The 24360-nt window shown below is 45.5% G+C and overlaps 1 protein-coding gene across 1 annotated transcript in view; it reads right to left on the reverse strand.

The window, feature by feature from the left end:
* Positions 1-24360, reverse strand: part of Sh3rf3 (SH3 domain containing ring finger 3) — a 303375-nt gene that overhangs the window by 248008 nt on the left and 31007 nt on the right. The window lies entirely within an intron of this gene.

Below are 24360 nucleotides of genomic sequence, written 5' to 3' on the forward strand. Positions count from 1 at the left end.
TTCTTTAGGGCCATAAATCCCATAGCCATGTGCAGCTTTAATCTCCAAGGGGTTGGATTGCTGATTCTCTGATTTGCGTGCATACTCAACATATGCTGTCGATGATACCATTTAGAGTCCCCGAGGTCCTTGGAATCAAGTGGGACCTTTAAGTGCACTGTTTAGGGTACCTGGAGACTGCAACTACCGGCCTTGGGGCTCACCTCCTAGATTACACACACACCCCCAGAGGAGCCAACCCCACAGGGTCTAAGGACTCTAACCTCCCAGGGACTGCGTCCACCTACAGGCAAGTAGAACTCCAAAGCAGCCACACTGGAAGCCTGTCCTAGTGAGATCCCTGTTGTTCAGCAAACCATTAACCAAAACCATCTTGGGAAGGAAAGTGTTTGTTTGGCTTACACTTCCATAATAAGGATGGGATTCGGACTGCTCAGATTTTTGTCAACCTGACACAAACTTGAGTCAGCAGGACATAGAAAACCTCTATCAGACTGGCCCACGGGCATGTCTTTGAGGGCGTTTTCTCAATTAATGATTGATATGGGAAGACTCAGCCCAATAGGGGTAGTGCCACCCGTGGGCAGGTAGGTGGTCTTACGTGGTATAAGAGGGCAGAGTGAGCAAGCCAGTCAGCCACGTTCCTCCATGGTCTCTGCTTCAGTCCCCATGGTTCCTGCCTTGAGCTCCTGTCCTGGCTTCCTTGATTGATGGACTCTATTATGGAAGTGTAAGGAAGGTACATAAGGCCAGACAGATGAAGCCATGCACAGAGGACAGGTTTCCCAAAGCAAGAGCGAATCCATGTTGGGTCAGACTTGCCCTTGGAGTAAGTGAGGACTCCCTCAGGAAGTATAGCATCCCTGTCTGCAGTGAGGCCCAGCATTCCATAGGGCTGACCTCTCCTTCCAGGGCTCTACAGAGGTGGGTAAGAACGAAATTCCCCTGCCTTCCTGGACCTCATCACCTACCCAGGCAGCAACTGTGACATTCACTGGGTATAGAGACTTGCCTACCATGCCGGAGACCATGCATTTTAGCTATATATATGGTACCTAAGCTAAGGAGCCCATATATATATATATATATATATATATATATATATATATATATATATATAAATTGACCCCAGTTGCTAGCTATATAATCCTAGACAAGAAGATCCTCCATCCCTCTGTGACTTTAGTGTACCAAACTATACACACACACATGCACACGCACACGCACACGCACACACACACACAAAGACAGCATATTGACTGAGCTATAGTGAGGGCTCAACAAGGAGATAGGTGCCCCGTGCCCAGCACATGGAGGCCTCTGTGTGTGGGCTCATACTACTCAGCAGTGACATGAACATTTCTAGACCGTGCGCGGGTTCTCCAGGAGCCTTCCGTAAGGAAACTTGTCATGAGTTGTGTCCAGTTGGGAGTCAGGGAGTGTAGCATGAGTCTTAAATGGTCTTATTAATAAAAACAAACCTGGAGTCAGGTACTGGGGTCAATGCTGGAAGATTAGAGAAGCAGAACAAGCCACAGCCATCTCACCTTGCCAATTCCTCAGCTGATCCTGGCCTCTGAGTCCTTATCCAAATGGATCTCAGCTGAACTGCTTCTCGAAAGCCTGAAAGCTTAACCAGCTTTAGTTCCTGGTCCTCACACTTTATATACTTTTCTGCTTTCTGCCATCACTTCCTGGGATTAAAGGCTCACTTCCTGGGATTAAAGGCGTGAGTCACCATGCCTGGCTGTTTCCAGTGTGGCTTTGAACTCACAGAGATCCGAATGGATCTCTGCCTCCAGAAGGCTAGAATTAAAGGTGTGTGTGCCACCATTTTCTGGCCTCTATGTCTGTCTAGTGGCTGTTCTGTACTCTGACCCCAGATAAATTTATTAGGGTGCACAATATATTGGGGAACACAATATCACCACATTTCCCCTTTTTGTCTACAATTTTAAAAAGCTTATAACTAATACAAGAAAAACTATATCCAATAAGTATATCCAATATATACAGTCAAGAATTACATTAACAATGTCCAGTCCATTAACATTAGACAGATTCAGACAAAAAAAAATTCACTACTTATCCTATTAAAAACAAGTAGTTCCTTTTTAAAAGTAGATTCAATAATTGACCTTTTTAATCTTATCATATCCAAGGGAGTGAGTATAGTTCCCATTATCCTACACAGACCTGGTATACTTCAGCCAAAAGAGAGCCTGGGAGGCCATCGACGAACAGTAAGCCAGCTCCCTCCTCCAGACAGACAACACGATTAGAATTCACACATCACACCTTCTCACCGTGCCCAGGCCTAAGCCAGACCATCACAGTCTGGCAACACAGCACCGTGACACCAGAGAGCATTCACACCCAGCCACTCCCCCAGGAGGTCAAGCTCGGGGCCTTCTGGGTAAACATGCTGGGCAGACGGAAGGAACTGGTCACACCCCACTCTGCTGCTGAAGAGTCCAGGCAGCAGCACAGTCAGGAGCAGACAGCAAGGTGACGTGACCATGACAGGGCATTGAGTGACAGTGTGGACCTACAACAGGCTTTTGAGCTGGACAGACAGGCAAACACAGCCAAAGGCTGGGTCACTGGCTAAGGGAGACCCATAGTCAGGATAACTGGGAGTGAACAGCCCAGAGCCCAGGAGTGTACAACAAGGTAGTCAGGGTAGGACAGCCAGCCATCATTCCTCTTAACGGTGCCTGCAATGGCCTCGGTAACCAACTGTGTCCTAAAGACATGACGTGACCTTCATATGAAGCATGTGCCTGTCTAGCCTCTGCACTGTCCCACAAAGAGCATTCAAGCAATAGCCGGAGGACTCTTTGTGACCTCCGCACAGAGAATCAGGGAGACCGTCAGCTTTGCCAAGGTGGCACATCTCTAGAAATCCTGGTTTCAGTTTCCAAATGACCCATAAGATAGCGCCTCATGCTTCCTGACCTACAGGACTGGGCCCTTGGTAATATGACCACGAAGCACTGGAAGGTGGAAAAAAATGGTCCAGCAGTCTACCGAACACCGAGATTTACTCCACAGCAGAATCGGGTATAACAGGCATTGGGTATTTAGAAGCAGAAGGGTAATATTTGGAGGCCATTGCGAGCGAGCGTGCACGCGCGCACACACACACACACACACACACACACACACACACAGAGGCCAAAAGCAATCAGGAGTCTAGGTCAAATACATTTCAAAAACAAAATCTCAAATCCCAAGTGCTTAGAAAAACAAGACACAAATGTGGAGCTCTCTGGCACACACACAGAGCCTGCCTGTAGGGGATAAGGCTTCTTTCCAGAAATCCATGTAAAAACTCATCCATTCAGAGAGATCCCACCACGTATGCCCGCCTCACGTGCAAATCAGAACTTAACTGAGTGGTTTTTCTCAAAGAATGTGGATTTCTGAAATGAAGCCACCAGCTACTCTGCAGTCAGGCCAAGGAGGTGGAGGGGTGTCTGAAGGCTAGACCTTGTCCTCGGGAGCAAGGGACAGCTGGTAGCCCCAGAAGTGGGGCTCCCCTGTTCCTGGCTGCCATCCTTCCTCCGTCCTTGGACATTGCTTAGCTCACAGCCCTAGCTGGCAGGCCCTCTGTCCTCCCCTCCCTGGGCCTGCATGGTGTTGTACAGACAGAAGACATCTGCTCTGTACCTGGGTCCAGCCACAAAGGGTCACCTCTGCTTTCCAGAAAACAAACTTGTCCCCCTTTTTGTGTTTTGTTTTCTTCAATTTTTTTTAAATTGCCACTGCCAAAACATCTGTAAAATATTTGCCTTTTCAGTCAAGAAGTGAAACATGAAGACTCCCTGTAAAACCTTTGTCCTCAGCCTCTTTCCCTCTGTCTTGGGCCTTTACAGGCAAAGATGCATGAGTCACCCTGCTCTGCTCTGCCTGGTTCCCTAAGTCCTCCCTCAGTGTTTTTCTCTTTTAACTTCAGCGTGTGTGGAGGAGGGCGGGGCTGGGTTTGTAGTAACTGTGTTCTCAATGTAATATGTAAATTCTCATTGCCTCTTGGGCCATTCTGAAAAAGAGATCTACATTCAGAATTAAAAATGAAGGCCAGCACATGCCAGCTGAAACCTAAGTTCTAAGGGAGGGAAAGAGAGAAGAAGGAAGGGGGGAGGGGGGAGGGAGGGAGAGAGGGAAGAAGGGAGGGGGAGAGAGGGAGAGGGTGGGAGAGAGGCAGGCAGGCAGGCAGGCAGCTACTACATGGATGAGAGCTAATCTTCACTTTAACTCTTTAAACGACTGCATCCCAGCTCCACTCCCTAGAAACTGACCCCATGGCCTCTCACTAATTCTTGATTTCTACAAGGTTTCCAAATGGAGCACACATATCTAAAGACTCCAAGCTAACATCCACAAATGAAAGAAAACATAATGATGTTTGACTTTCTGAGTCTGTGTTACCTCACTCAGAATGACTCTTTCCAGTTCCATCCATTCACCTGAAATTTTCATAATTTCATTTTTGTTAACAGCTCAAATACTCCATTGTGTAAATACACCACATTTTCATTATCCAGTCATCAGTTGATGGCCACTTAGGCTATAACTGTTATGAATAGAGCAGTAATGAATATGGGTGAGCAGTTATCTACATATTAGGATATAGAGTCCTTTGAATACATGCCCAAGAGTTAGCTACACCATGTAGTAGATACATTTCCCACTTTTTAAGGAACATCCACACTTATTTCCATAGAGATTATGCCAGTTTGCACTCCCACCAGCAGTGAATAAGTGTTCCCCTTTGCCTACATCCAAGGAAGCATTTCGAATCATTTGTTTTTGGATCGTAGCCATTGTGTCTGTGGTAAGGTGAAATCCCAAAGTAGTTTTTAATTTGCATTTCCCTGATGACTAACGATGTTGAATATTTAAAAAAAAAAAATGTTTCTCAGCTATTTGTGTTTCATCTTTTGAGATCTCTCTGTTTAGTTCTACACCCCATTGTTTAACTGGGTAGTTTTGTTGAACTTTAAATTTCTGAGTGATTTGTATATTCTACATACCATCCCTCTGTCAGATGGTGTCATAGGGTTTCTAACACTGTGGAGAGACACTATGACCATGGCAACTCTTAAAAGGAAAACATTTAATTGGGGTGCTTGCTTACAGTTTTGGAGGTTCAGTTCATTATCATCCTGGAGGAGAGCATGGAGACAGACAGACAGACATGGTGCTAGCTACATTTTGATCAGAAGGCAACAGGAGATGCCCTTGACACTGAGAGTAGCTTGAGGATAGGAGACCTCAAGGCCAGCCCCCACAGTGACACACTTCCTTCAGCAAGGCCACACCTGCTAATAGTGCCACTCCCTATGAGCTTATGGGGGCCAATTATATTCAAACAACTGCAGATGGACAGCTAGTGAGGATTTTTTTTTCTCCCTCTTTAGGCTGCCTCTTGACTAGAATGATGGTGTCCTTCACCATCCAGAAGCTTTTCACTTCATGAGGTCCCATTTATTAAGAGCTGGCCCTAACGCCTGCACTATTTGGGTACCATTCAAGAGAGTCCCTTCCTATGCCAGTGAGTTCAAGCACCGTCTCTACTTCCTTCTCTGTTACAGTCAGGGAATGAGATCTTATGTTTAGGTCCTTGATCCATTTGAAGTTGGGATTTGTTCAAAGTGAGAGATAAGGCTCGAGTTCCATTCTTCTGGATGTAGCTATCCAGCTTGACCAGCATCATTGGCTGAAGATGCTGTGTTTTCTCTAATGTATAGAGATTGTTGGCTTCTTGGTCAAAGATCAGGTGGCTCTAAGTGTGTGCTTGTATGTGGGTCCTCAATTCTACTCTATTTATCAGTGTGTAAGCTTTTATGGCAGTGCCTTGCTGTTTTTATCATCATCATCATCATGATTATTACTACTACTAAGGTGTGGTCTTGCCAGAGGAAATATACCCCCAGCTTTGAAGTTCCAAAAGCCATGTGCCTGCCATTCCCAGTTTACTCTCCTTTTCCTGTTACAGATCAAGATGTAAGCGCTCATCGTCCAGTTCTAGCCATCATGCTTGCCTGCTGCAGTATTTCCTCACTTCTCTAATGGTGATGGACTCATCCCTCTAGGCTTGATAGTTTTATGTCAACTCAACACGAGCTGGAGTCATTTGAGAAGAGGAAACTTCATTTGAGACAAAAACCCCTGTGGCGCATTTCTTGCTTGATGGTTATGTAGAAAGGGCCAAAATCGATGTGGATATTGTCACCCTGAGCTGGTGATCTTGGGTGCTATAAGAAAGCAAGCTGAGCCAGGCAGTGGTGGCACACGCCTTTAATCCCAGCACCCAGGAGGCAGAGGCAGGCGGATCTCTGTGAGTTCGAGGCCAGTCTGGTCTACAGAGCTACAGAGCGAGATCCAAGACAGCCAGGGCTACACAGAGAAACCCTGTCTCGAAAAATAAAAAGAAAGCAAGCTGAGCAAGCCATGGGGAGCAAGCCAACAAGTAGACCTCTTCCATGGCTTCTCTTCACTTCCTGCTCCTTCAGTTTCCAGGCCTGCTTGAGTTCCTGACCTGACTTCTCTCAGTGATGGGTTGTTACCTGGAAATGTAAGGTGAAATAAATCCTTTCCTCCCCAAGTTGCTCTTGGTCATGGTCACGGTATTGTATCACAGCAATAGAAATCCTCACTAAGATGCCCTCTGGAACAGGAAGCCCGAACAAACCCATTCTTCTGTAAGTTGCCTTGTCAGAATAAAAAAGTAACTAATGTACCCAGAGAGGAAGCTGGAGGACATAATGGGAGGAAAGGGATAGGCTTTCTTTTATGGGATGACCAAAAAAACCAAACCAAAACAAAAAAAAAAAAACCACTTTATATTTATTCTAAGAATGGTGCAATGGTGATATTTATTCTAAGATGTCTAATGGTGATAGTTACACATCTACTGAAAATACCAAAACCATTAAATTGTACACTTCCAATGGTTAAATTTGCATGACAAATGAATTTTTTCTTGATAAATTTTTTTTTTCAAAAAGGAGAATTAATGGATGACCGAAACACCATCCAGCATTTTGTTTGTTTGTTTGTTTGTTTCTGGCCTGAACTTCCAGGAAGTGCAGATGATTTGCTCCACTTTGTTCTTTCCAAATATGAGACTTCTGGCATTTCCTCTCCATGCCAAATCCAGCTGTTCTGTAAGTTGAGAACTTTTCCTCCATAATTTCGGTCCACTCCCTCTGCGTATTCACCTTGGGATCATGATGACACTAATAAAAAGATCTGTACTGCAACATTGCCAAGCCACAGGCACACTGATCACAAGGTCCCTATTCGTATAACTCACTGATTTTAACCACAGAGTCCTTGATAGAATCCGGAATCTTAACGGAATGCCAGGAATTGAAACCACACAGAATCGTGGGACGGGAGAAGGTGCTTGTTACTGTGTGAAGTGAAGCCATCCTGACGTCCCCCCATGTCTGTCTCACCTGTCACTGCTATGACCTCCACATGTCCTGACCCTGAAGGTCCCAGCAATAGACGTGTCTGAGTCTTAAATTTAATTCTTTCACACATAGAAGTCACTGTATAAAGTCCGGCTCCACAGCTGTAATGCATATCTTTATTTGTTCCACATTAGTTGCTGCTACGTTCTCATCCTGCCTATCAGGCCACTCATGTCTCAAGATGACAATCCAACCTGAGGCCCATGTTGCCATAGTCACAAAAGTTACCAATTCTCTATATAAATGATTTGATCTAACCTAATGCCAATGTATGCCGGGCTAATGAAAATCAAATTCCCAGTAACAAAGGGTAACTAGCAGGAGAGGCAGTGATGGATGGGGAGATACATTCAAAGTACACTGTAAGCTTGCCTGAGGATGGCCTTATGTGACCTAGCTTCATTAAAAAAGAAAGTTGAGTCCATTTCCTTGCTAATCTGGAAATTAATGACGCCCATTAGTAATAATGTTATAAATCCACTGCATTTTGAAAACGCCTCCTTAAAAGAAGAGGAAGGGGAGGGAGGGAATCTCATTTTCCTGGCTTGAGATATACCAGGATTCTCAAGCCCTTCCCAGAAGGCCATGATTCCTAAAAGAGCCCTAAGCCTGGGTAACAGTGACAGACTCCAAGCATATGTTCAGACAGTCATAAAGAGATTCTAGAATCTACTAGACTGGCAGGTCAGAGGGCATGAGCACCCACCTGGGATGTTAAAGACTCTGTGTTCAAAATGAACCAAATCTGACCCCTGCATCTCTGTTCCCTCATTTGGAAAGTAAAAACATAGGGAGACAAGTCTTCAGCTTGCTCCCCAGGAAGCAATTACTGAAATTACGTCTGCTTCTAGTGATCAAAATACCATAACGTCCTTTATATTTTCTCATTAAGGAGAGTCAAGTACTTTGTGTAAGTATTTAATAAAATGTTTTCTGAATTGAACATGCCCTAACCAGGGATTAGCCCGGTTACATGAGCTGATTCCATAATGCAGACCCTTCCACTAGACAAGAGGAAGAACTATACAAGACCCATCATGAGTTTTTTTTGTTTTGTTTTAAACAATTTCCAGGTATTTTAAATGTACTTAGACTGTGAAGACAAAACAGCAAGAAATATTCGGAGCACCAAGTCTCCAGAATATAATTAGATTCAACGGGAGCTTGGCAAATTTATTCATCTCCATTAACCCACATGTTTATTTGGGTGTTACACAAACCAGAGGAAACAGAATCAAGGTTCTGGAAGATATTTCAAGCCATCAGCAGCAGCCTATAAAAATAAGATGTCAATTTGATTGTCTCTGGGAAAGGTGATTTCCACGGCAGTCTTCGTCAGAACTCATACACGGCATTCCCCCACCCCGTACACAGCCAAGTTCAAAGGAAAGACGAGCTCGGAATGCGCTGGCGAGCCTTCTCTGCCTTTCTTCTGACTTCCTCCAGCGTGCGCTTTGAACAGATGTGCAGAAAGGACTTCCAGCAGTCATTCTGCACACAGGCAGAGAATCTGCATCCACTTCACAGAGGCCCAGCTACGCAGCTAAGCGCAGGCAGGATGCACGGACCATCACCTCACCTGTCAGGGCAGGTCTGGGCACTTGGAGCAGTGCTGAGAAGGGGGAATCAATTTGGCAGGCAGGGCTGCTGGCAGCTCCAGACAGTAGCCGATCATAATGTAAACATAAAGGCTATTTTTCTAGCCATTAAATCTGACTTTGGTTGTGAATGACATTATCAAATGGATGGAGGAGGTACATTTTAAAATGGCGACGATACTCATATACATAGCATATAGCCTTTTATTTTAGTAAGTAAAATTCTTTAGGGAAAAATTATAACCATCTGAGATGGTGACTGGTCCATAAGAAAGGTAGCACAAACAATCAAGGAGATGAGCACATAGCCTCTCCTTCCCACCCACTGGCGGGGACAGGACCAGAAGGGGCCAGGTGATTCTAAGTCCTAGAACCAGTAACTCTAGAGTGCACTTGGCAGACTTCATCCCATCGCCTTAAGAAACCAGAGACGGCTTTATCGAATCCTAAACATCGCTTTCCATCCGGGGAGAAACTGAAAACTGTTACTGAGGTCAGTGAGAAGGGTCTGTGGCCTGCTTCAGCAGCACCTCTCTACACAAGCAGATCAAGACACAGCAGCGTCCCCAAGCCCTCCAAGGATGCTCAGGGAGATAAGCCCGGGCTCCCAGGGGAGCAGTGTGCAGCTCCCCTGCAGGGAAGAAGGAGGGCCTGTTGCAGGTGGAGCTGCCTCCTCCCCCTCCCAGCAAGGTGCTATTTTTCAGATTGACAAAGAACGCTTTAAAAATATTTTCAGTTTCTTTGTTAAACAAAGAAAAAGGTGATAGACAAAATGCCAGCTGCTCTCTAGCACTCCAGGAAAGCAAACACTCTCCCCTGTCAGCTGCACTTAGGAAGGCAGTGTGGAGAGAAGGAACCCTTTTTATTCTATCCGTGGTGGCTGCCCATAAATAACCCAGAGCTAATACTTGGCTTTAGCCATGGCCTCTCAGAGGGCCTGCGGACAGGGAGCGACAAGGACCCGGCAGAGCTGGCAGCAAATACAGCAGTTTGCATTTCTTGTATTTCAGTGCTAGGCAGGCGATCCGGGTGGGGGCCGGGGCTGGGGGGGGGGAACCAACTGTGCCCCCAAAACCAAACAAACCCTGCTGGATGGAGAGGAAGGACTTGTCCCTGCAGGCACTGTCAGAAGGACAGAAAGTGTGCCACTTCTCTGGACTTGATCTTTCATTTGACCAATGAATCAAACCCAGACACCGCACAGCCCTGCAGGGCAAACATGTGTGCACCCTGCCCAGGTCCTGTGTACAAAGCAGGACCTGGTGTAATGAAACCAAGGAGGTGGCACAAGAAAATGGGGCTCTAGAGCAATAGGTTCCCTGCCTCTCGGTCTCCCAGCGGAATGAGTTCAAATGCAGACTCCTTTCCTGTAGGACTGACTGTTCAGGGGGAGCCGCTGGGCCTGAAGCTGGCAGTTGCTCACTCTGGCTATCCCAAATCACCGTGTTCCATGCTTTTCAGCTGCCTGTGAATTCTGCTTAGAACTCGGGCCCAAGCAGAGGCCTCACCACCTGCGTAGGGTGGCTGGCCCTGAAGAGTTAGGTGCAGCCTCCATCCACAGTGGCAAGACACAGTGGAGAGCAAACCCCGACTTTGTACCTCCCCGAGAAGCAGCCTCCTCCAAGAGGGTCTCCTGAGAGTCTGCAGCTATCATTTATACCGCACTGAAAACTTTACCAATTGAGACTAAATAAAAGAGACTTAAAGTCAGACACAGGGGTTATTAAATTGGGCAATTACAAGAATTTCAACTTTATTTTTAAAACTCAGGGAAAGAAACAAGCGGGACATGGAATCCTTGGGAATGATTTTTTTTTTTTTTTCTCTAACGACACAGTGGTGAACAGTGTGGAAGTGAGACTCTGAGCCAGCAAACAGTGAGTGGGCTGAGGCTGTGGGTAAGCCATGATTCAGTGACCTGTGGCAGATAGGCCAAGACTCACAAAGTTCGGGGCACCAGGGCAGGGTTCTACTTAAGGAAGCCACACAGCTTCCAAGGTCCGGAAGGGTGTGGCGGCTCTAAGTGACTTCAACCAGCTGAGGCAGGTGCTACATCAGAAGGCTGAGTGGCAGGTGCCATGCTCCAGTACCTCTCTGCTCCAACACACCCCAGTCTTCACGTGTACCCCATGGAACACATTTACCTCAAAGATCCCTCATGAGGAGAAAAGGGGGTAGAATCTCCTGTAATATGAATCTCCTACCTCAACTCCAAACCCTCATACAAACTGCCTTTTGATTCGTTTTGGGGGAGAGGGGTGTTTACTTGCCTCAGCCATACTGAAGCTCACGAATCAGTGTCTACATCAAGGACTGGGTAGCTGGCCCTGCGTGCTTTGAGTTTACAGAAAGGAACTTGCACAGGTTAGTCCAGCATGGTGGTAAAGCACATAAGCTCTAAGGCTTTTTTGCTCCCTAGCATCGCTTCTGGGCTCTGCCTCTTCACACGTGTGACCTCACACAAGTTATTCATCCTCTCTGTGTCTCATTACTCTCGGATCTAGGACAGTGATGATGGTGGTACCCCCTGCTGGACTGCCGCCAGAGTCTATGGATTCATATGTGCGAATGCTAAGGGACATGCCCAATAAAGCGTAAGCATCCTGGTTATCTTCATCTTCACATCTTCAAGCATGAGTTAGAAGGCTCAGCAATGGCATATTAAACACCAAGACCTTAGTGGGGCATCTCAAGGATGAGGAGAGCACATCTGCTCTCTTCCAAGGTCAAAATGGAAAACACAAGAGCAACCTGGTCAGATGAGACAATCGCAGTGATTGAGGGAATTAAAACCTGCCTGGGAAATGGTATGAAACGTGCCTGTGACAGCCAAGACCTTGTGCCAACACAGAGCAGGAGCCAGCAGGTAACTGACTGGCAGACAGCAGGGCAATGGGCGGCATCCATGCTGAGAAAGCCGTTACCTGACAAGAAAATGTGGTTCCCCTTTCCTGTCTAGCATGGATCGATCAGAAGCCACCAGTGCCCCAAGCCAGTCCTCCAGGCTCAGTCCAGTCCCAGCTGAGTTGTGTTTGCCTCACACAAATTAAGTCTGTTAGATCACAGACTCAAAACGAGATGTTTTTTATTTAGAATCTCCCTAAAACACAAGCCCCCCTCTCTGCACCGTATGTTCTCTCCCAGTGACCTAACAATCCAGCCTTGCATTGTGGCTGTTTGTTTAGATACACATGCTCGGAACTTCTTACACCCAATTTTACTCACAGTGAACAGGAAAGAGCCATTTGCCTGATAACATGTCCAATCGGACCATTCCTCCACCAGTCACTATATACTGAAAAGTAATTACCTTTCGAGTACTAATGAAAGGAAATTCAAGCGACCAGGAAAACACGTGGCAGGTGCACCTCAGAGTGCCCACCACTGTCAGTCCCACTCGGGGCCCCAGCCGGATGTGTAGCTTCCATTTTTCAGTCGGGCTGGCGAACCAAAATAGGTCCTACCGTTCTTTCTAAAACTGCAGATAAAAATTACACCGTCTGTCGCTTTCTGAGGCCACTGTCCCCTAGGGACAAGCCTCCCTGGCAATCGAGCCCTGTCTACTTTTCTGGGCAACCATTCACTTGCCTCGCTGGCCTTGGCAAACGCTTCTTGAATGCAGCGCAGCTTCTGAACTCTGCAAGGGGAGGCCCTGCCAGAGCAGAAATGCCAACCCCACACGGAAGCAGCTGCCAGGAGGCTAAGAGACCGCCAGGCGCTCAGGGGCCTGCTCATTCTCTGTAACCAGAACCAGAACACACAGTAAGCACCACACGGCACAGCAGGGGTGAGCAGGCGAGCGGCAAAGAGGGTTCCCCTATCCCACGGCCACCCTGAAGCGTCTGAGTGGAACTTCTGACTAGGACAGACAGGCTAGGCCTCCCTCAAGGCGCTGGCCATTGCCAATGCACAGTCACAAGATCCCCTCCCCCCCCCCCCAAAAAAAAACCTGCCTCTATGCTTCATCCTGCTAGGAAAGGCCAAGCCTTTGTTTAACAAATGTCTGTTTTTATGAATGAAGACCAACACTTGCTGATTTGAGCCTGAGGGTGTAGGGACAGCTTAACACTGGCTTGACCCTCTAAGAAGCCTCTAGGACTCCCATAGGAGAAAGCAGAAGTTGAAACCCCAGCATAGTGAGGCATCACTCCAAGAAGGGCAGACCACAACTTAAAGCACTTGGAGGTGTACCCATGGAACACACACAACTGCACAGCTTAGACATGTCACATTTTTGGAGAGGCCGTGGTACACAGGCCTGCACCAAAGCTCAAGGAATGAGTCATTTACCTCATGAAGCACTGTGTGTGTCCATTCTATAGAGAGGGAAAACTGAGGCTTGAAGGTTTGAGGCGCTCACTCAGAGATACTATATGTTGAGATTCAGGCTCTATGGGATTCCAGAGCACACAGTCCTCCTGTTGATGTCTCAGAGTGGCCTCTGGCACCACGTGGCCACCTGTGTGGGCCCTGGGACAAGTAATGTACTACCTTCCCTATCTGTGAAGCTATAAATAATTCCTACCCTGGCCATACTGCTGTACAGATCAAATGGTCGCCAGCAAGGAAGATATAAGATAGCATCAGTTGGCATATTGCTTTCAGGACTGGACCACGTATTTGAAGAATCAGATACGTGGGCGGGTAGGATAGGAAATAGTTAATCACTATGATTATTTAATAGAGAAGACAGAGTTAAAGTTGAATTGTGAAGAGCTGGCACAACACTCAAGTGCCCTGGTCCCAGCGCTCGAGTGCGCTCACACACACACACACACACACACACACACACAAAGGTGTGGCCTTCAAGAGGCAACTGCACCCTCTCCAGGAATAAGTGCCTAAGCTGGCTGAGGTAAATGATCCTTGAAACGCCACTCTCAAAAAGTCACCTGCTCTACTGTTGAGTGAATCAGTCGTACAGCTTTGGACAAAATGTCTACAAAATGTGTGGAGTGATAAACTCTGATCAAACGGGTTCCACAGCGACGGCAACATTATTTCTTTGAGTTAAAAACTCAGAGGGGATTTCTGGATTAACTTAGTTTATAAAATATGAGAGTGAAAACAATTTTAATTAGTATGATTTTATGTGATTTTTAAAATTCATAATGAAAGTCGCTAAATGTTAAAAGTGGATATTTGGGTGTTCCACTTATTTCTAAAAATTCAAACACCCAAGCTAGCCTGATGCTTTTTAAAAAAAAAAAAAAATTCTTCATTTAGGAAAATGAGAAATTATTTGAACTTAAGTACTTTATATTTACACAGATTCAATCGATGATACCAAGGATCAACTGAACTGAACTTCAATGCAGTGTGTCCATCATCCACTTGACCATCTTTGGTATGAACATCATCCCTTTACACTTCATCGTGCAACAAGTATTCCTTGTCTAACTTCTTAGGTAGTCCAAGGCCTAAAACACTCAAGAACAAAAATTCAATCAAATGACTATGATGACTAGACAGATGTTCGCTGGCTCACACTTCAGCAGAGTCAACGCTTATCCAGTTGGGTTTGCTTGCTTTGAAGTGCAAAGTGCCGAGCCCAGGACCTCATGTGAAGGCAAGATCTCAAAGCTGTACTTCCATCCTGGTTCTCCTTTGTCCAAATTCACCTTGCTGTGTCCATGTTTATCGTACAGAGAATGTTTCTAAAATACGAAGCGGGTTCCTCCTCCTCTCAGCCAAGAGGGTACAGCCTTCAGGTGATTTCAGTCAACACCCGCTCTTCCAGCTGTGACAACAGACCCGCACTAAGACTTCAACTGAGGCCAGAGAGGAGGCCAACAATGCCGACTCAACTCCCCGCAAGCAAGCGTGAAGACGGGTGTGGGCTGTGGAGAAATGGCTTAAGAGAGCAGCAGGAGGAACATGTTCTCAGAGACACCGCAACACAGACCCAGAGCCTGGCTGAGGGAGGCGGAAGGGTGAGGACTCAGAGAGACATGGTGGCAGCAGGGTTGCACTCAGGCTGAGGAAGGAGCCTGGACCTGCTGTGCTCAGCAATGGGTATCTACTGAAGGGCCCTGGGCCAGAGAGAAGGGTCACGGGGAAGTATTCTTGAAGAGATGTCTGGAAGCAGTTCCATGGTAAGGACCGGGGGACAAAGGGGCTTTCAGGACTTTGTTGTGCAATTGGACTCCTTCATCCTCCTCTTCTTCTTCCTCCTCCTCCTCCTCTTCCTCTTCCTCCTTCCTTCTCCTTCTTCTCCTTTTCTTTTTTTAAGACAAGGGCTCACTACCTCCCCTGGCTGCCCTCAGACTCACAGAGATCCACCTGCCTCTGCAGTGCTAGGGTTAACAGGCACCACCCATGCCTGCCTGGACTCCTTTCTTCACACTAAATCTTACAGTGCTTAGCACAATGTGGTACCCTGGCTTAGTTAGATGTTGAAAAAGAAAAAAAAAAAAACAATAGAAATGGTGTGAACTGAAGTTCCTAGAAAAACGCTACACTTGTGTTAAAGATTCTAAAATGCCAATTGACTGACTAGAAGAACTCCTGCAACTGGAGAGGGCTAGAATCTTGCAAGTCTAAAGCCAAACTGTGTTGAGCTATCTTTAGCCCTCTTAATGTATCTGACCCAGCCGTCCATCCTTGTAAGATTTCCAGGTAAATCTTTTTGGAATGCACAAATGGATCTCTAGCTTCCACCAACCCAAAGGACATCTGAGACCTACAGGAGAGATTTTTCCACATTTCTGAAACCTACCTAATATTCCCACCAACATATTTTAAAGTACCTTGGCTTATGACTTCCTTTGTTCTGTAACTATGAAGGTTTCCTGAGACTGTTGCCGCACCAGAACACTATGTTGGAGGCAACCTGAAATGTGCTGCTGAGCTATGCTCATCCAGAAGAAACCGCCTCGTGTTCCCACTGAGGTCAGAGCTGAGGTTTTGCAAGGAGAGCGGGGAGAGTGGAGAAGCCCAAACTGAGTCTGTAATTCAGCTGTTCGTGATGAACCAGTGTTGATGTGTTATTTTTGACCAACGTACTGGGGCAACAGTGAGGTGTCCCCAGGGCACACGGGGTGATGGGCATCCAAGCACTGTCTGCATCGTGGGTTTTTTCAGCTAACCTGAAGTTTTCTAGAAAAACCAGTTTATATGAAAAAAGAATCTGACACAGAAACATAACATTGAAAACAGACGAGCAGACAGTGTTCCACGTTTCCTTCTCACTTCTTCTGCAGGCACACGGACGGACGGACAGACGGACGGGGACACGGACACACACACACACACACACACACACACACACACACACACACACTCCACCAGCTTTTGTCAGGGAAAGAAATCCTAAAATGCGAGGCAAGAGGAGGACTGGAGGAGGACTGGAGGAGGACTGGAGGAGTCTCACTCTGAGAAACCTGCCTCTGGGATATCTCAAGGATAGGGAGAACTCCACAGACATGCCACCACTGCACACAGGCCACCCCACTAAATCCGGGGAGTTGGTGGAACCCAAGAGGCTGCACTACCTCCTGATTGACTGAGAGTGTCATCTGGTCCCAACTGGCCGATGGCCTGCGTACCCAGCTGAGACATGTATCCCTAGGCTAGCCTGATTGCTCCTTCGGGGGCTGGGAATTACGAGACAAGACCAGAAGCAGATGCAGAATCAGGCAAGGCTACTTGCAGGAAGCAAAAAGAAGCAGGCGGCAAAGGAAGCAGGTAGGACCCACAAGAAGAAGACAGGGGCTTCAGCAGGGCAGGAGCAGATGCTGGGAGGGTCACGGAGCACTATAGGGAACAGGCTGAGGCGCTGTTGGTGTTCAGGCCTCATGGTCAGTAGTTAGCGTGCCTGGATTTCTCCACAAGAAATCTTAAGACAAACTCCTGCCAGCTGAGGAACATGAGTCTCAGCTTCCTGCAACCAATTTTGGCCCCTCGATTTCCCCCTATGAGGAACGTCTCAGGGGTAGGAAACATACGATTAAAAGCAAGAGAACTCTGGGCTGTCAGTGAAGAACTCATGGGGCTCCCCACACGCACTGCTGCTCCAAGCCCCTGGGATCTCCTTCTTCAACTAATGCAGGCGTAGTCTGTAAGCCACCCTGGAGAGAGATAGACCGCTTTTCTTACCTCCAACTCCTACTCCTGAAACATCCCCTCTGGAATGCAAGACGAAAGGTTGCCTGTCTGAGTAGGAACTACAGCCTAATAATTCTGACTGTTAGTTTCTGCCCAGCTGCAAATACGCCATTTCACTGACGGGACACACTGTATGTACTGCACACCCTACTGGCTTCATTTAGCTAGCTGCACTTCCCAGACCCCTCCGAGGCCCAGTTACAGGATTTGATTCCCAGTTTAGGTACACACTCTCATTTGGGTTAAATTTATACATATATGCGATGTTAAACTCCAAAAGAAAAAAGTTGTCTTCCAAAACCTCCAAACACAACACGCACACACACACACACACAAATGTCTTACACTGAGAAGTCAATTTCTCAAATTTCCACAAAGTCCTCCATTCATTCATTCATTCATTCATTCATTCATTCAGTGACTATATACATATTCATTCCACTACAACACAATTATTTTGCTCATTAAACATTTTGTGCCACCAGGGACACCTATGAGGTCTAGTATGTGGTTTCCAGAACTACACTGCACATGGATTAAAAATGTTAATTAGATCTAAGTGAAGAACATATGAAATTTAACAAAGTGAATCTGGAAGGGGAAGGGGAAGAAGAGCAGATCCACACAAAAGCCAACAGCTCTTCTTTGTTCTGTGATGGGTTCTTGGGGGTCTGAAGAATAAGTCTGAATCTGAATTCTTGAGACAAAATAGTGACATGGATAATGAGTGGGAATGTTGACAACAAAGCTGAATATTAAAAAGTTGCAATTATTCAAATACACCCTAGAGAACCTATACTACAGGAGACCACGGAGGGCTCACCACAAGAACAAGGAGCGCACTGAAGACAACGTCTGCCTCCATCACACTCGGATTACGTTGGATCTAGAAGAGCTCATCGGAGCTCTACACACTGAAACAGGGAAGGTTCGTAAAGAGTTCTGAAACTTAAACGAGGAAGATAAAGAGATGACAACTCCATGTCTGAGGAGTTAAAGAAGCTGACTGTGTGAGCTATCAAAGGACTTCACTGAAGATGGTGTTTCCTATCTTTCATCTGAATGGCCAAACCCAATAAAACAAGTGGCAGCTCATGCTGGCAAGGATGTGAGGAAAGGGGGAGCTTACTCATTGAGGGTGGGGGTGCAAACTTCACAGCCACTATGGAAATCAGTGTGGAGGTTCCACAACAAAGCTGAAACTCAATCTACCCTAAGATCCGGCTACACCACTCTTGGGCATCTACCCAAAAGACTCTTTATCTTTCTACATAGATACTTGCTTATGCTCACTGATGCTCTATTCAGAATAGCCAGAAATTGGAAACAACCTCGATGTCCACTGACTGGTGAATGGATAATGAAAATGTGGTACACAGTGAAATGTTATTCACAAGCTAAAAAAAAAATGAAATGATAAAATTTGTAGGTGAATGGATGTAGCTAGAAACAATCATCCAGAGTGAGGTAGCTCAGACCCAGAGAAGCACACTTTGCATGCTTTCTCTCATATTAGCTTTTAAACCTAAGGTATGTGTGTTTCAATCCAAATAACAGAAGGCTGGGTAACCAGGTAGGGACCAGTGGAGAGGAAAAGATCCTTCAGTGAAGGGGAAATTTAATAGAGTATTATAGAGAGATAAAGGGGGAATTAGAGGAGGTGGGTTAAATGGGGAGGATGAAGGGAGGGGAGGGGGAAAGGGGGAGTAGGGAACGGGACAACCAACACGAAAGACCTTTTGAAAGGCCATATGGGAACCTACTACCACAGGAGCTTCCTAAAACGTATACATACATAAAAGGAATTTAAATAGAGTCGCCATATAACAGGGCAGAGAATGTCCCAGCTAGGCACCTTATTTATACTACCAAGTAAAAGCCCCAGTACCTGGAATGAAGTATTGACCAAAGGGGTCCCATAGACCCCTCCAAATATCATAGGTCATTTCCAAGGCTATTCATTACCCTCCACAACCTGATGGTAAGGGTAAGCCTCATCGCTGAAGACAATGCCTGCTTACGTCATCAAACACGGAGAAATCAATCTGGCGCCAATTAGAAGCTTCACCCATACTTGCTAGCATCCATGGTACTAGGGAGTACTTTGCAAACTACCAGAGGTGGAAATGAACCATTAGTATCAGCTAGCGACAAACCTTGCCACCTACAACGGAGACCTGCCAGCAATATATACTGGTACAATAGCGGCTCAGATGTTATTGGAGTAACCAACCACTTCTTGACTGGCGTTAAGGCCCACTCCATGAGATGGAACCAGTAAATGACATGTTTTGATGAGGCCAAGAACCTGAGGCTAGACAGATCATGAGCCAGGGGGAAAACCTACAACTATTATTCTGCTAAATGCCCATAAGCAATAAAATGATTCCTAATGACACCTAATGATTCCTAATGATACCTATAGATCAGGGCACCATTCATCTATCATCAGAGAAGCTGCTTCTTGCAGTAGATGGTAATTAACACAGAGACTCACATACAACTGGACAGTGTCCAAACAGTGAGAGACCATGGAGCCCTAAATGGGATGTCTTTATCTCCTGGGGTGGATGTGTTTTTTTTTTTTTTCCTATGTTAGATGCCTAGGGAGGTGTGAAGACCAAAGAAAATGAGATGGCTGCCACCAGAAACTTCCAATTCAGTAATGACACCCCATCTTAAAGGAAGAAAAGAATTGAAATAAATAAGCTTCCTAGGCTTTGACCTACAAATTCACCAGGTAGTCAGTCAGATTAAGTAAATCAAATTGCCTCACCCAATAGGTTTTGACAGTCTTTACATCTGAAATCTTCTAGAGGATCAAGATGAAGGTGAGTTTAACCTACCACAAGTTAGTCAAAGAGTTTCTACATTCCTTCACAAATGATCAAAACATCCATATGGACTACATACCTACCCTCCCTCTTATTTCTTCAGCCCCAGACACTCTGGGGTCCTCGTTGTTCCTCTAAAAAAATCTTCTCTAACCTTGTGCTGAACAGCAACTTGACATATCGAGGAATCATGGGCTTCTAAGTTTATCCCGGAAGTCTCTAGTAAGCCACAAACTCTAATCTTAAAACCTGCCCCAAACAATTCACGCTAGTACTTAACTCAAATACCATAAAATAATTTTTGTAAAACTCTGCTTCTTCCACTAGTTACATATTGGTTATTGTCCTTTGAATTCTGAATATTTAGCACTGCCCCCTGCAAAAGAGTAGGTACCCAGAAAATACAGGTGTGCTTGAGTGGGTTTCTCAGTGAAACCAAGAGCAAAAGAAAACAGGCCAGAAGGAGAGAGGGGACTTCTCATGATATATAATGCAGATTATCATCTGCACCACATGGATTTTTTTCCTGATGCTTCTGATTCGCTTCAATGCACATGATCCAGATAAATGAAGTATGCCAATAAAATGTTCAAAGACCTCCAAGGGAGAAAAAGTGGATGCTTATCCAATGCATAATTAAGATGCAAAACTAAAACGCATTTTTTAAAATACTAGATCCTCAGGCTAAGAATCCTTTATGAAAAATGCCTCGGATGGAGAGTGTTTCAGATGGTTTTGGATTTGGGGATGTTTGCCCATACATAAGGACATAGCTTGAAGGTAGAACCAAAGTCTCATCTACGTCCCATACACACATCCTAAACGTATCCAAACAATAGTTTTGAGGTGCATTTTGATTGACACCTGTCACATGATGTAAGGTTTGGAATTTTCCACTTTTAGTATCATTTCAGTTCTAAGAAGGGTTTGGGTTCTGGAGTATTTCTGATTTTGTATTTTCAGATAAGGGATGTTAAACTTATATTGGTCCAACAACTTAAAGATGGTCAAAGAAAACCTCTTGTTCCAACTTCAGGTTATGTTTCTACGAAGACTCTAGATCACACTGTACAATTCATTCACCTCCATTTTCTGCCTTAGCTGGGGCAGCCTACAACGTGCCTTTTCACTGATTATGGAGACCCTTAAAGTAAAGGTTTCTGCTCAGACTTCACGTTTTAATTTTTTTTTCATTTTACATACTAATCACAGTTCTTCCTCCCTCTCCTCCCCCCACTCCCCGCCCCCGCCCCCCGCCCACCTAGCCTACTCTTCATCCACTCCTCAGAGAGGGTCAGGCCTCCCATGGGGAGTCAGCAAAGTCTGGCACATCAAGTTAAGGCAGGACCAAGCCCTCCCCCGTGCATCAAGGCGAGCAAGGCGTCCCACCACAGGGAATGGGCTCCAAAAAGCCAGTTCATGCACTAGGGATAAATCCTGGTCCCACTGCCAGGGGCCCCACAAACTGCCCAAGCCACACAACTGGTGCCCTCATTCAGAGGGCCTAGTTTGGTCCAGTGCAGGTTCCCCAGCTGTCAGTCCTGAGTCAGTGAGCTCCCACTAGCTCAGGTCAGCTGTCTCTGTGAGTTAACCCATCATGATCTTAAGCACCCTTGCTCATATAATCCCTCCTCCCTCTCTTCAACAGGACTCCAGGAGCTAGGCCTGGTGCTTGGCTGTGGGTCTCTGCATCTGCTTCCATCAGTTACTGGATGGAGGCTCTATGATGACAGTTAGGGTAGTCACCAATCTGATTACAAGTGAAGGCCAGTTCAGGCACCCTCTCCACTATTGCTAGGAGTCTTAGCTGGGGTCATCCTTGTGGAGTCTTGGGAATTTCCCTAGCACCAGGTTTCTCCCTAACCTCATAATGACTCCCTCTATCAAGATATCTCTTTCATTGCTCTCCTTCTCCGTCCCTCCCCCAACTCAACCATCCTGTTCCCTCATGTTATTATCCCTTATCCCCTCCCCTCTGCCCTCCCTTTACCTAGAGATCTTATCTATTTTGCCTTCCTAGGGCGATCCATGTGTGTCCCTCTTTGGATCCTCCTTGTTACCTAGCTTTTCTTGGGCTGTGGATTGTAGCATAGTTATCCCAGACTTCACTTTTAAGCCAAAGCAATCACTAAGACTTCTGGTGGTGATTCATGCACCTGAGCAGGACCTGGCCTATCACCCCGAAGCTGTGCCCCCACCCTTGTTCATTCTCTTGGTAAATTCCTGGTGAGTGCATGAACAGAAGGATGTACCCAGAAATCTGCCTTCCCTTTCAAGTGTACCCAGCTCTACTGGAGTTTGCAATTCAGTAAGCTGACCTCCTTTGTTTCCACACAACAAGATGAGACAAAAACGAAGCTATGCAAAGACTAGCAGCCCAAAGAGAGAAGAGCCAAGTACAAGCGCCAAGGGAGGCAAGAGAGACGTGCCACGGCACACAGCAGAAACCGACCTCACTGTGGATGTAAGAGTGAGGGACACAGATTCACCGTGACTATAAAATACCGTGAACAAGTCGCAGGCTTTAGTGGTACTAACTGATAAGTACTGCAAACAGACAGTGCATTTCTGACTGAAATCTAAAGTAGAGACATCATCATTCCATAGCACAGACCCACCCCTAAAAAACCAAAGTCCCCGAGTCCCTTATATAAAATGGTGTAGCACTTGCAAAAAAAAAAAAAATCTGCACATATCTTCTAGAATATTTAATTCACCTCTACTTAGGTAGAGACACCTAACACTAGAAATGCTAAATGGTTGTTCCACGGTACTTTTTAGAGAGTGATGGTAAGAGGGGAAAAAATGAGCTATCTGTGTATAGGAAAGGTAGAGTCTTTTAAAATCTATTTTCTATTTTCTTTCTGAGGATGGCTGAATCCATGGATGTGGAACCCATAGATATGGAGGGCCAATTGTAATTTAAACATGATAATTATGCTCTCAAAGGCTATTTGCAAAAGCCTAAAGACTACTAGATAAAATTATTTTGGAAAGAGGTATAAACCATTCTCTAAATAAATGGTATTTTAAATAATGTTTTTTGTTTTGTTTTGTTTTGTTTTGTTTTTCGAGACAGGGTTTCTCTGTGTAGCTTTGCGCCTTTCCTGGAACTCACTTGGTAGCCCAGGCTGGCCTCGAACTCACAAAGATCCACCTGCCTCTGCCTCCCGAGTGCTGGGATTAAAGGCGTGCGCCACCACTGCCCGGCCAAAATAATGTTTTTTATTAATTGAAAATGCAATGTATTTTGATCATATTCATCTCCCTCTAACTCCATCCAGATCCTCCCCCATCTACCTATCCAATTTTTCATGTGCGCTCTCTCTCTCTCTCTCTCTCTCTCTCTCTATCTATCTATCTATCTATCTATCTCTATCTCTACCTACCTAATCTACTTATCATCTATCTACCTAACTACCTGTCTACCAATGTATCTATCTAGTCTATCCATCTCCCACTCCACCCTAACCCCCCACCCCCACCCCACCTCATAGAGTCCAGCTTGTGTTAGCCAACAATCCTGGATGTAGGACCTGTCCTGGAGTGCGTTACCAAGTGTATTGGCTAATTTTATGTTAACTTGACACAGGCTAAAGTCATCTGAGAAGAGGAACTTCAACTGAGAAAATGTCTCCATAAGATCAGACTGTAGGCAGGTAAGCATGTAGAACATTTTCCTAATTCTTGATTAATGGGGGAGAGCCCAGCCCATTGTGGGAACACTCCTGGGCTGATGTTCCTCTGTTCTTTAAAAGAAGGAGGAGGAGGCTGAGTAAGCCATGAGGAGCAAGACAGTAAGCAGCACTCTTCTATAGCCTCTACTTCAGCTCCTGCCTCCAGATTCCTGTCCTATTTGAGTTCCTGCCTTAGTGTCCCTCAGTGGACTATGACTTAGGATATGTAGGCTAAATAAACACTTTCTGATATAGGAATGATAAAAAGGTAGATTATTGAATCTACTTTGATCCAAAAAACAACTATTAATCTCAAAATACTTTACACTGATATAGATTTGTTTTATTGATACAAATTTAAGGTCAATTTTGTTATACTGTATGTATATTTCTACTCTTGTTTAAGGTATTATGTTTATGCAACTCATTTAAAATTGTAATGTATAATTAAGAAATAAAGATTAATAATTGGTCATCTATGATAATCAGACTTATAGTCATGTTAGTTAAGTTTTCTAGGTATACAAAGATACATTTTAATTAGGTAGGTAATCTTCAAACACTTCAAACACCTACAGAATACAGCATTTAAAATGTTTTTAAGAACTTAGACTTTTCTGGACAATGAGACATGTCTGCTCCCGGAAGCACCAATTACTTC

The sequence above is a fragment of the Peromyscus maniculatus genome, chromosome 21 (assembly GCF_049852395.1).
Source record: "Peromyscus maniculatus bairdii isolate BWxNUB_F1_BW_parent chromosome 21, HU_Pman_BW_mat_3.1, whole genome shotgun sequence".
In the NCBI taxonomy this organism is placed as follows: Eukaryota; Metazoa; Chordata; class Mammalia; order Rodentia; family Cricetidae; genus Peromyscus; species Peromyscus maniculatus.